The sequence below is a fragment of the Schistocerca serialis genome, chromosome 9 (genome assembly GCF_023864345.2).
Source record: "Schistocerca serialis cubense isolate TAMUIC-IGC-003099 chromosome 9, iqSchSeri2.2, whole genome shotgun sequence".
NCBI classification, from domain to species: domain Eukaryota; kingdom Metazoa; phylum Arthropoda; class Insecta; order Orthoptera; family Acrididae; genus Schistocerca; species Schistocerca serialis.
The window spans coordinates 494,778,547-494,795,940 of NC_064646.1; the positions used below are offsets into that span (position 1 = coordinate 494,778,547).

Here is a 17,394-nt window from a genome sequence, read left to right on the forward strand (position 1 = left end):
ACACTTTTTACGAGGGGGCGTTCAATACGTTATGGAACACATTTTTTTCTCCGCCAGTTTCGCTTGAAAAAATGCGGAATTGTTGTGGGACATTGTAGTATATTACCACTCTATCCACTATTTTTTCGCGAAATTCCGATTCACGGCGGCGCTGTTCGTAGTCTTCAAATTGGTGTCTCTAACGGAGCAGTGTTCCAAGCAGACGGACATCACCGAGTTCCTTTTGGTGGAAAACCAGAGCATCGCATAGACGCTTGCAGAATGTCTACGGAGTCCTGGCAGTAAACAAAAGCACAGTGAGTCGTTGGGCGACGCGTGTGTCATCAACGCAACAAGGTCGCACAAACCTGTCCGATCTCCCGTGCGCCGGCCGGCCGCCATCACAGCTGTCACTCTTGCACTGCTGGAACGTGCGGACACTCTCATTCGAGCTGTCGACAGATCACAACTGGACGTCTCTGTTGGTGCTCCTGACAGACTCGACTACCAGTTGGGCTACTCACAGGTGTGTGCCCTGTGGGCACCTCGCTGCATAAAAACCAGTGAAGGACTATTTTTGCAGTACTGCTTGCACGTGATGAGGCTGATCGTGATAATTTTTTGTCAAGCATCGTAACATGGGTTCATCACTTCGAACCGGAAACAAAACGGCAGTCCACAGAGTGGCTCCACAGCATCCCTCGTCCAAAGAAAAGGTTCTAAGCCGCAACTTCAGCCTATAAAGTCATGGCGACGGTCGTCTGTCACTCTGAACGCTCCCCCCTCATTGTGATACCTCTAGGAAATTTAAGAGACAACTTCTCCGTGTTCGTCGTCACAAAAGTGCAAACGAACTTCTCCTTCTCCATGACAACTCAAGACCTCACACAAGACTGTGCATCCTACAGCTCACAAAACTTCGTTGGACAGTTCTTCCTCATCCATCCTACAGCCCGGGTCTCACACCTTCCAGTTTCCATCTGTTTATCCCACTCCGTGGGCAGCAGTACGTGGATGCTGGAGAGGTTACTGATGCAGTGAGACGTTGCCTCCGACGTCGCCCAGTACAGTCGTACCTTGCGGGCATACAGGCCCTCGCTGTAAGGTGGCGTACGGCAGTCGCATTGAACATAGGTTATGTTAAAAAACAGACTCTTGTAGCCAAAAGAGTGGGCAATAATATGTTGTATTGGAGTCCTTAATACGAGGTGCATTCAAGTTCTAAGGCCTCCGATTTTTTATTCTCCGGACTGGAAAGAGATAGAAACATGCGCATTGTTTTAAAATGAGGCCGCGTTCATTGTCAATACGTCCCAGAGATGGCAGCACCATACAGCAGATGGAATTTTACCGCCAGCGGCGAGAACGAGAACTATTTTAAATACTTAAAACGGCGACGTTTTCCTTACTTGAACAGCGTGCAATCATTCGTTTTCTGAATTTGCGTGGTGTGAAACCAATTGAAGTTCATCAACAGTTGAAGGAGACATGTGGTGATGGAGTTATGGATGTGTCGAAAGTGTGTTCGTGGATGCGACAGTTTAATGAAGGCAGAACATCATGTGACAGCAAACCGAAACAACCTCGGGCTCGCACTAGCCGGTCTGACGACATGATCGAGAATGAATGGGACTTTCTTTTCGTCGGTTGTGACAATGGATGAGATGTGGATGCCATTTTTCAATCCAGAAACAAAGCGTCAGTCAGCTCAATGGAAGCACACAGATTCACCGCCACCAAAAAAATTTTGGGTAACAGCCAGTGCTGAAAAAATGATGGTGTCCATGTTCTGCGACAGCGAGGGCGTAATCCTTAGCCATTGCGTTCCAAAGGGCACTACGGTAACAGGTGCATCCTACGAAAATGTTTTGAAGAACAAATTCCTTCCTGCACTGCAACAAAAACGTCCGGGAAGGGCTGCGCGTATGCTGTTTCACCAAGACAACGCACCCGCACATCGAGCTAACGTTACACAACAGTTTCTTCGTGATTCCTCATGCTCCCTACTCACCTGACCTGGCTCCTAGTGACTTTTGGCTTTTTCCAACAATGAAAGACACTCTTCGTGGCCGCACATTCACCAGCCGTGCTACTATTGCCTCAGCGATTTTCCAGTGGTCAAAACAGACTCCTAAAGAAGCCTTCACCGCTGCCATGGAATCATGGCGTCAGCGTTGTGAAAAATGTGTACGTCTGCAGGGCGATTACGTCGAGAAGTAACGCCAGTTTCATCGATTTCGGGTGAGTAGTTAATTAGAAAAAAAATCGGAGGCCTTAGAACTTGAATGCACCTCGTAAAACCAACCTGCTTTCAGACAAAAATGTGTTGCACTATTTATTGAACACCACTCGTAAAATTTTCCGGGCTGTCGTGAACTGCTCGGATGACTTCCTCGTCGAAGCTTAACGTTGCGTCCCCATGTGTGCAGGACGTCTTCAACAGGGGTTTGTGTTTTTCGAAGGTTCGATGCACACCTTGGCTCGCTACCGACAGAAGTAAAATTCCGCTCCCGCGCATGATGCGTGACGGCACATATTTTGAAAATTCGACCGCAATTGACGGCTGTCGGTTGCTGTTGTCCGCTATCATCTTGGTACCAGCCCGTGGTGGAAGGCTGGTACACATCTTCTTCAGAACCAGAATCCAGATACACCGTTCAGTTCCACGCTCCCCTCCTTCCGATTACAATCATTGTGGCGTTTAGTCGCTTTTATGACGTCTCTGTATGAATTTTCGTAGTATCCGCTTGTGGCTATCAGTACCGGAGTCTCCTCAAATCGTATCCGATGCTGCCCTAGTTGCAAAGACTGTCCGCAACAGCTGACTTGTCTGCTTCTTCTTTCTACGATTGCCCTTCTGTTCTTCCCATCGTTTCTCGGCCGTTCTTTTAGTGATACCCATCTACACATCTCCACCAGAACACGGTGTCCCGTAATTTCCGCCTTTTCCTGCGTTTCCGCTGCTCTGTATCGGCTCTCCACGAACACCGGAGTCCCGAGCGACTGCAAAGAAGCGCAGGTGACTCCTGTATATAATAAGGGTAAAAGAACGGACACGCAAAATTACAGACCATGCTGCAGAACCCTTGAACATCTTCTCAGTTCGAATACGATAAACTTTCTCCAGACTCAGAAATAGTTAACGCAGGACAGGGAATCAGCGTTCATCAAGCGGTTACAGCATCGGTGATTTCAGCAGTAAATAGAAATATTAAAAAAAGGTAGGAAAATTTTTCTGTTTAGCAAAAGTGACAAAAAGCAGATTTAAGAGCACTTGATGGCTCAACACAAAAGTTTTGTCTCAAGTACAGATAGTGTTGAAGATCAGTGGACACAGTTCAAAACCATCGTACAATATGCATTAGAAAAGTATGTGCCAAGCAAGATCGTAAGAGATGGAAAAGAGCCGCCGTGGTACAACAACAGAGTTAGAAAACTGCTACGCTCGCAGCAAGGTCTTTAATTGCTCTGTGTCTGAAAGTACACTTCGTATCGATGGTGTGGTTTGTACGGGAATCCGAATCACCGTCGTATACAGGAAATACACTACAAAGAATTCCATAAAATGAATTCTGACATGGAAATAAAGCGTAAGGCATGTCTCTGTAACATACAGGGTTATTCCTAAGTACCTCCGGGGTTTTGGAAGACAACTGCAAACATAAACATAGCCAAAGCCTTGCAGACAAACAAAAATTACACGAAGCGAAATGTAGTGTGAGGAGGGCTATGAGAGAGGCGTTCAATGAATTCGAAAGTAAAGTTCTATGTACTGACGTGGCAGAAAATCCTAAGAAACTTTGGTCTTATGTCAAAGCGCTAGGTGGATCAAAACAAAATATCCAGAAACTCTGTGGCCAAAATTGTGCCGGCCGTGGAAGCCGAGCGGTTCTAGGCGCTACAGTCTGTAACCGCGCGACCGCTACGGTCACAGGTTCAAATCCTGCCTCTGACATGGATGTGTGTGATGTCCTTAGGTTAGTTAGGTTTAAGTAGTTCTAAGTTCTAGGGGACTGATGACCTCAGTAATTAAGTCCCATAGCGCTCAGAGCCATTTGAACCAAAATGCTACAGAGGATGACAGGCTAAAGGCCGAAATATTAACTGCGTTTTTCCAAAGCTGTTTCACAGAGGAAGACTGCACTGTAGTTCCTTCTCTGAATTGTCGCACAGATGACAAAATGGTAGGTATCGAAATAGATGACAGAGGGATAGAAAAACAATTAAAATCGCTCAAAAGAGGAAAGGCCGCTGGACTTGGTGGGATACCAGTTCGATTTTACACAAAGTACGCCAAGGAAATTGCCCCCCCCCCCTTCTTGCTGCGGTGTATCGTAGGTCTCTGGAAGAGCGTAGCGTTCCAAAAGATTCGAAAAGAACACAGGTCTTCCCCGTTTTCAAGAAGGGACGTCGATGTGCATAACTATAGGCCTATATCTCTAACGTTGATCAGTTGTAAAATTTTGGAACACGTATCATGTTCGAGTATAATGACTTTTCTGGAGACTAGAAATCTACTCTGTAGGAATCAGCATGGGTTTCGAAAGACACGGTCGTGTGGAACCCAGCTTGCGCTATTCGTCCACGAGACTCAGAGAACTATAGACACCGGTTCCCAGGTAGATGCTATGTTTCTTGCCTTCCGCAAGGCGTTTTATACAGTTCGCCACAGTCGTTTAATGAACAAAGTAAGAGCATATGGACTATCACACCAACTGTGTGATCGGATTGAAGAGTTCCTAAATAACAGAACGCAGCACGTCATTCTCAATGCAGAGAAGTCTTCCGAAGTAAGAGTGATTTCAGGTGTGCCGCAGGAGAGTGTCGTAGGACCGTTGCTATTCACAATATATATAAATGATCTTGCGGATAACATCAGAAGTTCACTGGGGCTTTTTGCGGATGATGCTGTAGTATATCGAGTTGTTGTAACATGGAAAATTGTACTGAAATGCAGGAGGATCTGCAACGAATTGACGCATGGTGCAGGGAATGGCAATTGAATCTCAATGTAGGCAAGTGTAATGTGCTGCGAATACACAGAAAGATCGTTTATCATTTAGCTACAATATAGCAGGTCAGCAACTGGAAGCATTTAATTCCATAAATTATCTGGGAGTACGCATTAGGAGTGATTTAATATGGAATGACCATATAAAATTAATAATCGGTAAAGTAGATGCCAGACTGAGATTCATTGGAAGAATCCTAAGGAAGTGAAGTCCGAAAACAAATGAAGTAGGTTACAGTACACTTGTTCGCCCACTGCTTGAATATTGCTCACCGGTGTGGGATCCGTACCAGATAGTGTTGATAGAAGAAATAGAGAAGATCCAACGGAGAGCAACGCGCTTCGTTACAGGATAATTTAGTAATCGCGAAGGCGTTACGGAGATGATAGATAAGCTCCAGTGGAAGACTCTGCAAGAGAGACGCTCAGTAGCTCGGTACGGGCTTTTGTTGAAGTTTCGAGAACATACCTTCACCGAGGAGTCAAGCAGTATATTGCTCCCTCCTACGTATATATCGCGAAGAGACCATGAGGATAAAATCAGAGAGATTAGAGCCCACACAGAGCCATACCGACAATCTTTCTTTCCACGAACAATACGAGACTGGAATAGAAGGGAAAACCGGTAGAGGTACTCAAGGTACCCTCCGCCACACACCGTCAGGTGGCTTGAGGAGTGTAGGTGTAGATGTAGAGGCCTTTGTCCACGAATGAGCATGGTTTTAGAAAGCATTGCTGGTGCGAAACTCACCTGATGTACTGTGAACCATGGATGAAGGGCAACAGGCAGATCCCATATTTCTAGATTTCTGGAAAGCATTTGACACGGTGCCCCATTGCAGGCTGTGAACAAAGGTACGAGCGTATGGAATAAGTTCACAGATATGTGTCTCGAAGGCTTCTTAAGTAACAGAACCCAGAGTGTTGTCCTCGACGGGGAGTGTTCATCAGAGAGAAGGGTGCAGTCAGGGGTGCCACGGGGAAGTGTGGTAGGATCGCTGTTGCTCTCGCTATGCACGAATGGTTTGGCGGACGGGGAGGGCAGCAACCTGCGGTTTTTTGCTGACGATGCTGTGGTGTACGGTAGGGTGTCGAAGTTGACTGACTGTAGGAAGATACAACACGACTTAGACGAAATTTCCATTTGGTGTGATGAATGGCAGCTAGCCTTAAATGCGGGAAAATGTAGGTTAATGCCGATGAGTAAGAAAAGCAACCCTGTAATGTTCGAACACTGCATTAGCAGTGCACTGCTTGACACAGTCACGTTGTTTAAATACCTGGGCATAACGCTGCGAAGCGATATGAAATGGAGCGAGGACTGTGGCAGGGGAGGCGAATACTCGGCTTCGGTTTATTGGGAGAAATTGTAGGAAAGAGTGGTTCACCCGCAAAGGAGACCGCATACGGAACGCTGGTGCGACCTGTTCTCGAATGCTGCTCCAGTGGTTGGGATCCGTACCAGGTCAGATTGGAGGAGGACGTAGAAGCAATGCAAAGGCGGGCTGCTAGATTTGTTACCGGTAGATTCGAACAACACACAACTGTTACGAAGATGTTTCGAGAACTCAAATGGGAATCCCTGCAGGGAAGGCGACGTTCTTTTCGAGGAATATTATTGAGAAAATTTAGAGAACCGGCATTTGGAGCTGACTGCCGAACGATTCTAGTGTCGCCAAAATATTTAGCGCGTAAGGAGGAGGAGGAGGAGATTAGTGTTTAACGTCCCGTCGACAACGAGGTCATTAGAGACGGAGCGCAAGCTCGGGTGAGGGAAGGATGGGGAAGGAAATCGGCCATGCCCTTTCAAAGGAACCATCCCGGCATTTGCCTGAAGCGATTTAGGGAAATCACGGAAAACCTAAATCAGGATGGCCGGAGACGGGATTGAACGGTCGTCCTCCCGAATGTGAGTCCAGTGTGCTAACCACTGCGCCACCTCGCTCGGTGCAGCGCGTAAGGACCTCGAAGGTAAGATACCAGAAAGTAGGACTCATACGAAGCGATTTAGAAGTCATTTTCCCCTCGCTCTATTTGGGAGTGGAAGAGGAGGTGAAATGACTAATACTGATACATGGTACCCTCCGCCACGCACCGTACAGTGGTTTGCGCAGTATGTAGACATACGAGGGAGACTTAAATGAAACCCTTAAATATTTTTAAATATTATTTATTGTGCAGAAGTGGTACAAAGCTGTATCACTTTTCAACATAATCTCCCCTTAGCGCTTACAAAGTGCATGAATTCCTTTAGAAAAAAAAATCTTTAGGTAGTCCGTGCAACCACACCGCGTGGCGTACCTCTTCATCAGAACGGAACTGCTTTCCTCCCCTTGCGTCTTTGAGTGGTCTAAACATATGGAAATCACTTGGGGCAAGGTCTGGTGAGTATGGTGGATGAGGAAGACACTCAAAATGCAGGTCTGTAATTGTTGCAACTGTTGTACGGGCAGTGTGGGGCCTTGCATTGTCATGCTGCAAAAGGACACCTGCTGATAGCAATCCAAGTCTCTTTGATTTGACTGCAGGCCGCAGATGATTTTTTAGGAGATCTGTGTATGATGCACTGGTGACAGTGGTCCCTCTAGGCATGTAGTGCTCCAAAATGACGCCTTTTTCGTCCCAAAAGAGAGCCAGGATAACCTTTCCTGCTGATGGTTCTGTTCTAAACTTCTTTGGTTTTGGCGATGAGAAAAGGCGCCATTCCTTGCTCGCTCTCTTCGTTTCCGGTTGGTGGAAGTGAACCCAGGTTTCGCCCCCATTAACGATTCTTGCAAGGAAGCCATCACCTTCTCGTTCAAAGCGCCGAAGAAGTTCTTCACAAGCATCAACACGACGTTCTCTCATTTCAGGAGTCAGCTGCCGTGGCACCCATCTTGCAGACACTTTGTGAAACTGGATCACATCATGCACCCATGACTAATCTGTAAACATGCTGCAATGTCATTCAGTGTTACTTGGCGGTTCTCCTTCACTATGGCTTCAACTGCTGCAATGTTCTGTGGAGTCACAACTCGTTATGCCTGACCTGGATGACGAGCAACTTCCATTGAAGTCACACCATTTGCGAACTTCCTATACCATTAGTAGACTTGCTGCTGTGACAAACATGCATCACCGTACTGAACCTTCATTCGTCAATGACTTTCAATAGGTTTCACGCCTTCACTAGGCAAAAAACGAATAACAGAACGCTGTTCTTCCCTGATGCAAGTCGCAAGTAGTGCGGCCATCTTTATACTGATACTGCGACGGTATGTGTGCATCTGCACTGTGCTGCCACATACAGGCCATTCTGCACGCTATTTGTAGCACGCTTACCAACTTACAGGATAACGGCACGAAATTTCGATTTGTTATTACAAATTTAAGGTTTTCATTTGACTTACACTCGTAGATGAAGATCTCGCAGTAAGTGGTTTTCAGCGCCTCGCTGATCAGCGGTTGAGAACCGACATCGGTGTTTAGGAGGCTGCTGCTGGGTGGCTCCTAGACTTGCAACGTGGTTTCCCTGATGGCGGTTTCGACAGATTTACTTACTGATGGAGCAAATGCTTAGGTGACCACGGCGATCACATGGAGACTAATATGCACGCGCGCGTCGCAGAGGACTCGCCACCGCTCTGTCAGGACCAGCGTCGGCGGGGCGTAAGGTAGCACGGCCGAGGCCGGCCCTGTTACCTCCCACACGTGACGAATGGCCGTCCTGGCTCATAAAAGAAAACTGAGTTTGGGGAGCGGCCCCCGGACAGAGCTGTCGCTAAAGAGAAATGAACGCACCACTGGCGCTCTTCCAACGCTTCCCACCTCTTCTGCAGCGTCGACAGCGCAGGTGCAGAGCCGCAGCTGGGATGACGGGCAGTAAAGTCCGGAAAGAGTGACAGCTAACTTGGTGATGGTATTTCGTATTTCGGCGAATAATTTGACAAGATCAACGTAAATTAAACGGGACAATTTTCTAGAAAATAAATGCTTTAAAAATATTCCTCCCAGATTTCTGAACAAAATTATATCAAACTTACACAGATCCATGTCCTAAAAATTACAAATATTGTTGGCTACATGCGGGATCTAATACATTTATTTTAAGACTATGAGACGTTAGCCGTCATCTTGCTCACACTTGCTCCGACAGTCACTACCTTCGTTGCAAATATCGACCAAACACACACACACACACACACACACACACACACACACAATACTCTGAGAGAGAAGACAAACACAACACATTACCGACACACGTAAAAACACAATGAGGAAGTGTAGGAATAATGCTAGCGTTCAACCTGCGCAAGCTGCGGGAGCTAGGACTGTCCTTTGATATTAAGATTGCGTGAGTGAGAGAGAGGGCTTAGAGGAGACCTGTCTTCGCCAAAAATCTAATTCAGCCGCTCTGACATCTTTCCATTTTATAGCGTCGCTTCTAAATTCATTCAACACTCTACTCGCGCCATTATACTACTAACGACACCGTGTACACTCCAATACGAAAGCAACGTTCACAAAAATTACGCTCATCAATTACTGTATGAACAGTAAATCTAATTCATTATTTATTCGCACCTGGCAATCCGGACTGATTGGTCGACACTAGCGGAAGTTTATTCTTCATAAATAATGGAAACGTCATGTTTTCGGTAACATGTGGATAAATGTTAGTTTCATTTAAATACGAGACGAATAACGTGTTTTATTTACGTTAGTTTATAGACGAGCGAAACAAATTACTTGCGTGTAGAATGTTATAGTGCAGTTTTATGAAGTAATGTCTCCCTTGCCCGTGGGTGAGGGACTAAGGTCTCTACTTGTGTTACGCCACATTGGTTTCCTGATCAAATGAGCTTATTTATAATGAGAAGTGAATGGTAAAGCCGTATGGCATTGTGGCATTGTTGGCTGGGATATCACAAGTGGTGGGTTTTATCCGCTTAGGCGGAAAGTGTTTTTTTGCGCCGCACTCCCCCTTCTCCTTACTGGCGGATATGCGACAGTTTGAAAGTTACCTCTATAGTGGGAACTGTATGCTGGAACTGTGCATGACTGAATTTCTCGTTAATCCTCTGACAACTGGCGCACTTCTAAATCACAGATTCAGATCTAGATTCGGCGTAGCCACCCTATTTTTCAACATGAACTTATTTATTTCATATTATCTTATAGGAGTGTGATTTAATTAAGCTGAAATGCATCTGGCTGTATGTAAATTGGATTACATAAAAGAATGATTCACAACTTTACTCAGAATGATTAGCTGTTTCGTAATTTAGATGTGCCCCATTAAAAACAATTCATCTCTTGAATTTACATGAAATTTCACTAATTGGAAACTATTCTCAATATTCTGCCAAAAATGTTGATTTAGGTCCTACAACAAATTCTTATCTTGCAACAGATAACTTGGCTCTGCACTGCAAATGATGATATGAAATAAATCACTGCGCGGCAGTTTGCCTTTTTATTCCTTTTTCTTTTAAGCTGAAGTTTTGGCAAATTAGTTTTCTGATTCTGTTTCCGAAACTATTAATTATTCTTCAGACAAAAGTGCAAGGCGTGACAGCGCATATTTTAGCGAACAAGTTTGTTTGAACTGTGTGAGAATGAGAGTTCTACAAGGTTCGGAGAACGGCTTCTGTGAAGTTCAGAAGGCAGGAGACGAGGTACTGGCAGAAGTGAAGGTGTGAGGACGGGTCGTGAGTCGTGCTTGGGTAGTTCAGATGGTAGAGCACTTCCCCTCGAAAGGCAAAGGTCCCGAGTTCGAGTCTCGGTCCGGCACACAGTTTTAATCTGTCAGGAAGTTTCTTGTGGGAGAATGCTTTGTGAAATATCTATAAATGACAAAAGGAAGTACTCTGAAATTCTTTTGTAACACGAAAGTGAACTCCAAATAATACGAACAATCAGTATTCGCCCACTGCACATTGTCATACTCGATAATATAAAATAATTCTATCGCAAAAAAATGTTTTCTTGAATTCCTAGTACAGCACTCCGTCTTCAGACCACAAGTGGTCCGTCGGGACCATCCTCAGATAGGGATGCAGATACGAGGGGCGTGTGGTCAGCACACCGCTCTCTCGGTCGTTACGATGGTTTTTTTTTTTTTTTTTACCGGAGCCGCTACTATTCGGTCGAGTAGCTCCTGAATTGGCATCACGAGGCTGAATGCACCCCGAAAAATGGCAACAGCGCATGGCGGCCCGGATGGTCACCCATCCAAGTGCCGACCACGCCCGACAGAGCTTAACTTCGGTGATCTGACGGGAACCGGTGTTTCCACTGCGGCAAGGCCGTTGCCTGAATTCCTAATACAATATCATTTAACTACTCTGAATGGCGGGCGGCTAATTGCAGCTCTGAACGAATAATTGACAGTTCTTCCAGATTGCAAAAACGTGTATATTATTGGACACAATTAAATCTTTGCACAGCAATAATTACTGAAGTCGGTCCTACAGCTAACCTCAATACTCGCTGAGGTGACAGAACTCACGAAACAGCGATTCGCGCATATAAAGGCGGCGGCAGAGTCGCTTACACCAGGTATAAAAGGTCAGGGTACTGGTGGAGCTGTCAGCTGCGCTCAGGTGATGTGTGAAAGGGTTTCCGACCTGACAATGGGCTCACGACGGAAATTAAGTGGTTTCGAAGGCGGAAAATTAGTTGCAGCTACACGCTTGCGAGATTCCATTTCCGAAATCGTTAGGGAATTCAATTTTCCGAGATCCAGAGTGTCAAGAGTGTGCCGAGGATACCTAATTTGTGCATTACCCCTCACTACGGACAGCGCAGTGTGTCGTGTCCCACTGACGTGTCCTGAGAGGGAGTGGAAGGACTGCGTTGGTGCGCGTCAGAGAACTTACTTGGCATGAGGTCTCGGTGGTGTGGGCCGCCAACTCGTCACTGCTCCGTTGTAGAGAAGGCTGGTTCAAAAATGGCTCTGAGGACTATGGGACATAACAGCTATGGTCATCAGTCCCCTAGAACTTAGAACTACTTAAACCTAACTAACCTAAGGACAGCACACAACACCCAGCCATCACGAGGCAGAGAAAATCCCTGACCCCGCCGGGAATCGCACCCGGGAACCCGGGCGTGGGAAGCGAGAACGCTACCGCACGACCACGAGATGCGGGCGAGAAGGCTGGAAGGTGAGCTAGAGTACGGAACTCGGATAGGATCTTAGGGAAGCTTTCATGTATGAACACTCGATATATAGAACGATTATACTGGAAGTACCCCTGGCACTTGTGATTTACATAAGATTCTATATACAGTCTCCAATGATTGTCTATCTGGCTATGCAGTTGCCATCCCTAACTTCCCAAACCTAATACAGCAGAGGCGAGCGCACCAGACTAAGTGTCAGCTGTGTCGATTCAGCCTAAGTCCCTACTTGTTGCTGTGCTCAATACTCTCCTGCAACTCTTGCAGCATCCCGACGCAGACTGACGTGGACCGGCGTCCTAAGTACCTCACTCCATCACTGTCCTTCGATCTAGCGGCTATCCGCTTTTATAGGGGTTAGTGCACCCGGCACCACTTGTTCTAGAAGGTTCTAACAGGTTCTAGCACCCCGAACTTTGAGCCCAGAGCAGGCTAGTCACGCGGCAGCATATGATGCCTACGTGATGAACTAGCCATTCTCCACTGTTTGCTGTGTCCAAGGGTTGCCACTAATTGTGTTTGAGCCTCGTGATACTGCATACTCCGCTCTTGTTAGTCGAGTACACATTACACATTACACATGAGATAGTCTGGTCACGTCCGCCTCGCTTGATCTGTAGCAATAATTTTCCAGCCTACAGCCTACATGATTTTAATTCTATCTTCTACTATTCGCGACAAGTGGCCGACGGCCTTCAGTTAACGAACGAGAGCAGCGGCGTTTGCGTAGAATTGTCAGTGCTAACAGGCACGCAACAATGCGCGAAATAACCGCACAAATCAACATGGGACGAGCAACGAACGTATACCTTAGGACAGTGTGGCGAAATCCGACGTTAATGGGGTGTGGCAGCAGACGACTAGGGTGAGAGTCTTTGCTCACAGCACGACATCGCCTGCAGCGCCTCTCCCGGCCTACAGACCATACCTGTTGCATCCTGACTGGAAAACCGTGACCTGGTCAGACGAGGCTCGATTTCAGTTGATAAGAGCTGATGGCAGGATTCGACTGTGACGCAATCAACAAGGCACTGTACAAGCTGGTGGTGGTTCCATAATGGTGTGGGCTGTTTCTACTTGGATGGACTGGGTCTTCCAGTCCAAATGTTTGGCTACTTGCAGACCATTTGCAGCCATTCATGGACTTCATGATCCAAAACAACCACGTCATGTCACCGGGGCACAACTGTTCGTGACTGGTTTGAAGAACATTCTGGTCAATTCTAGAGAATGATTTGGCCGCTCAGATCGCCCAACATGAATCCACCGACCATATATGCGACATAACCGAGAGGTCAGTTCGTCCACAACATCCTGCACCGGCAGCACTTCCGCACGTTTGTGTGGTTGCAGAGGCAGCACGGCTCAATATTCCTGCAGTGAACTTCCAACGACTTGCTGAGTCCGTCCATGCTACGTCGAGCTGCTGCCCTACGCCGGGCAGAAGAAGGTCCGATACGATATTAGAAGGTACCTCGTGACTTGTCACCTCAGTGTAAGTTACCTTTTTCTGAAGTGCTGTCTTCTTAATCAGTTATCTTAAAAATCATCCTTTATCGTCAGGTTACACAACATTTCAAACGCCATCTCTATGCGGCGCATCCGCTATCCAAGGTGCTTATTCCGCCGTGATACAACACCCTCTCTGAACGACTCCACAAGTACTACTGCCACTGGACTCGACTGTTGCCTACTAGCTTGCCCGCACATTTCTTAGTAATGCAACCACGGAAACCAGAGCATTCGAACAGCTTACCTCAGAGTAGAGTGCCACCAAAAAGGCGTGTCCCTGACCTCGGCTACGGTTTCATCACATCGGCGAAGTATGGTAACAAACATGCTCAACATGAGCTAATGCTGGAAATGAATTCCCTCATCTTCATATACAAGCGTGTGACCGTGAACGACGCTTCCATCCGTTCTCTGAAGAAACACACGGTGGCCTAAAGATGTTGGAAACCTATCACAGGGCACTGCACACCTGCTCACTGTCTCTACTGCGAATTGGAACGTGCGTCAAAATAATGGAAATCCCCTTTCCTAATAGCTCCGTATTCATGCATCTAAGAAATTCCGTAATCCAGGTGTATCCGTCTTCACTCAACGTCATACTCCAGTGATAACGTATAGAGGCGCTACACCTATTTTACGATGAAGTCACAATTGATGAGGGTTCCTTCAGTGCCGGAAGGTAGTGCAATAAAAGCGAGAAGCAGGTCAGAAGGCACAGCTGGTATATTTCAGCAAATATTTCTGGAATTACAGATAAAGCACATGACTTGTTGCTAGGTCTTGACACTGACATTATTCGTTACTGAGAGGATCATTTACGTAGCAAATAAACACTAAGGAAAATTTGTAAATTTGTGGTAAGTTCCTATGGGACCGAACTGCTGAGGTCATCGGTCCCTACGCTTAGACACCACTTAATCGAATCTAATTTGCGCTGAGGGCGATACACACGCGCCAATGCCCGAGGGAGGACTCGAACCTCCGACCGCCGGAGCCGCGCGAACCGTGGCATGCCGCATCACACCACGCGCCTACTCCGCGTCGCCAAATACTATAGTAAGGCTATCTATGGAGGCGGTAGTGGCGGAAGAGAACAAATTATCCGATTTCAATCCAAGGAGTACGCTGCAAAGCAGGGCATTGGTCATTCATGCCAAATGTAATGTATCATTCAAAAGTGTTACACATTAAAACAGTGTAAAAACTAAATATCTGAAGGTTGACAGGAGAATTTGATTTTTCAAACAAAAAATTTTCTTTTAGGCTTCTACAGATCACGCAGTCCAGAGCACAGGGTTCTCCTCTCCAGACTTGTCGCTCAGCTAGATTCGAATCGTATGGTCACATGTCTGGCGTTGTGTAACTGATCTATGGACGAATAAACGGCTGCCTAGTTACTAACTAACTTAGGAGTGATGGTGGGCGGAAAGCATTGTTGAAAGTGCCACGTTCACGACCGACCTTGTGCAGGAACTGAACGCTGCTGTCCTCGTTGTGAGAAAGATCTCGACCGTATCTGACACCGAAACGCGAAGGGTTGTTTACGTTGATTACCTTCCGTCTGTTGCCACGTGTGGCGTTATGTTGTGGGGAGACTCTGTGTACCCACCGAGGATATTTTTATGTCAGAAAAGGGTGGTCTAACTGGTCTGACGTGTCAGTTAGCGAACGTTGGGGACTGATGACCTCAGAAGTTCCATCAAAAATGAAAAAAGGGAAAAGAATGCGAACGTTGTGCAGAGCTTTGTTACGGTATCTCGCAGTACTAAACTCATTCAGAAGAAACTGCAACATTCACTCAGTGAACACGAGACGAAAAATTTATATACATACAAATAATACCGTAGACATGGTGTTCATAGGCTTATAAGGAGAAGAACGACGTTCCTGCGTGTCACTCATCAGTCGTAACAAGGTTAAAGTTCCTTAACAACAGAAAAATGACCTGCATAACTTCCTTGGTGAGATTGTAAGGCGTTCTTTGTAGGATATATTGTACTGTCATTTGACTTTCCAAAAAGACAGCCAAACGGGGATGTAAAACAAAATTTATGACTGGTTTGAGAATTTCTTGGAAGGGAGAACGCAGCGTATTGTTTTGGACGGAGAACTATGAACAGAGGTATACAGAACTTCAGGTGTAACCAAGGCAAGTGAGGTGGTGCCCTTGCTGATTATGCTGCATGTTAATGACCTGACTGACAACATTCATAGTAACCTTGGAGTTTCTATGAGCGGTACAGTTCTGCGTAATAAAGTGGCGCCAGGGCCGGTCCGAGAACATTTTACCACACAAGCGATTTATAGTTCGGCTTCCCCCTCCCCCCCCCCTTTTCAGTCGTTCCCCTTCCCCCGCGTCAGTTTTCCTTACTAGTTGTTACATGCACCGTACCTTGCGCTGGGGCGTCCTTTGCGCCCCCTCGGCATGTTGGCCGAAGCGGCCGCTACTGACTACGCCACGCTGTGCTGCAAAGCTTTGCAGTTGTGGCGCCTCTGCCGGCGACCCCACAGCTTCGCTCTCTAGGCGGCGGCTTGTGTCTCTTGCGCCTTAATCCAGCCCTCATTGCTGCTCCAAATAGACTGCACAAATATCCAGTCAGACACCGATATTATTTCAAAGTGGTGCGACGACTGACAAATTGCTTTCGATATACACTAATCGCACACCAAATAGTAGCAGTGTGACATATCAAAAAATACGAATTTTGCACTGTGCGAGATCTGTAGTAGTGGGATAACCCTATTGTGCAGAGCTGCCGAGAGGTGGCTGTTGTAACGGTGCTGTGTTGGGGAAAAAAGATGGGAGGTGGTGGGTGGCTCTTGTGCAGCATAGTGACTTTAGAAATCCCTCAGCCGCAAGATGTAGTGTCCGTCAGCAGAGTGAGTTTTTTAATTATTACATTGCCTGTCGTTTTTCCGTTGCATTTTCTAATCATCGCGCTGTTAATCTACTGAATTTGTACTTGCCACTTTTTTTGGCTCCATGATTTTATTAAGTCACATTACTTCTCTGTTTCATTTTAATTTGTCTCATTGCTCGTTTACGATATTTTGGTTTATGTTGAAAATTAGGTGTACAGATAAGATTGAAAATGAGAAGGTTTTGCGCAGAATCGGAGAAGAAGGGAACATGTGGAAAGCATTGTCAATGTAAGTAGGCTGTTTATGTTTTCTCTATGTAAGTAGGCTGTTTATGTTTTCTTATTGGCAACGTTACGTAGCGCTCAATATGAAAATCACTGGCTGTGCTGTGTGCAGTCTGTGGCTGCTCTGCATTGTTGTAATACTCGCCATTGTAGTGTTAGGCAGCTGGCTGTGAACAGCGCGTAGCGTTGCGCAGTTGGAGGTGAGCCGCCAGCAGTGGTGGATGTGGGGAGAGAGATGGCGGAGTTTTGTAATTTTTCATGAACTGATATATTTATATATGATGATATCAAGGTAAATACATTGTTTGTTCTCTATTAATATCTTTCATTTGCTAACTATCCCTATCAGTAGTTAGTGCCTTCAGTAGTTTGAATCTTTTATTTAGCTGGCAGTAGTGGCGCTCGCTGTATTGCAGTAGCTTGAGCAGCGAAGATTTTTGTGAGGTAAGTGATTTGTGAAAGGTATAGTTTAATGTTAGTCAGGGCCATTCTTTTGTAGGGAATTTTGAAAGTCAGATTGCGTTGCGCTAAAAATATTGTGTGTCAGGTTAAGCACAGTTATGTAGAATTGTTCAAAGG

The 17,394-nt window shown here is 46.2% G+C and overlaps 1 protein-coding gene and 1 pseudogene across 1 annotated transcript in view; both read right to left on the reverse strand.

The window, feature by feature from the left end:
- Positions 1-17,394, reverse strand: part of LOC126418917 (coagulation factor X) — a gene marked incomplete in the record, with an annotated part of 816,895 nt that overhangs the window by 320,155 nt on the left and 479,346 nt on the right.
- Positions 11,171-11,288, reverse strand: LOC126420026 (5S ribosomal RNA; annotated as a pseudogene).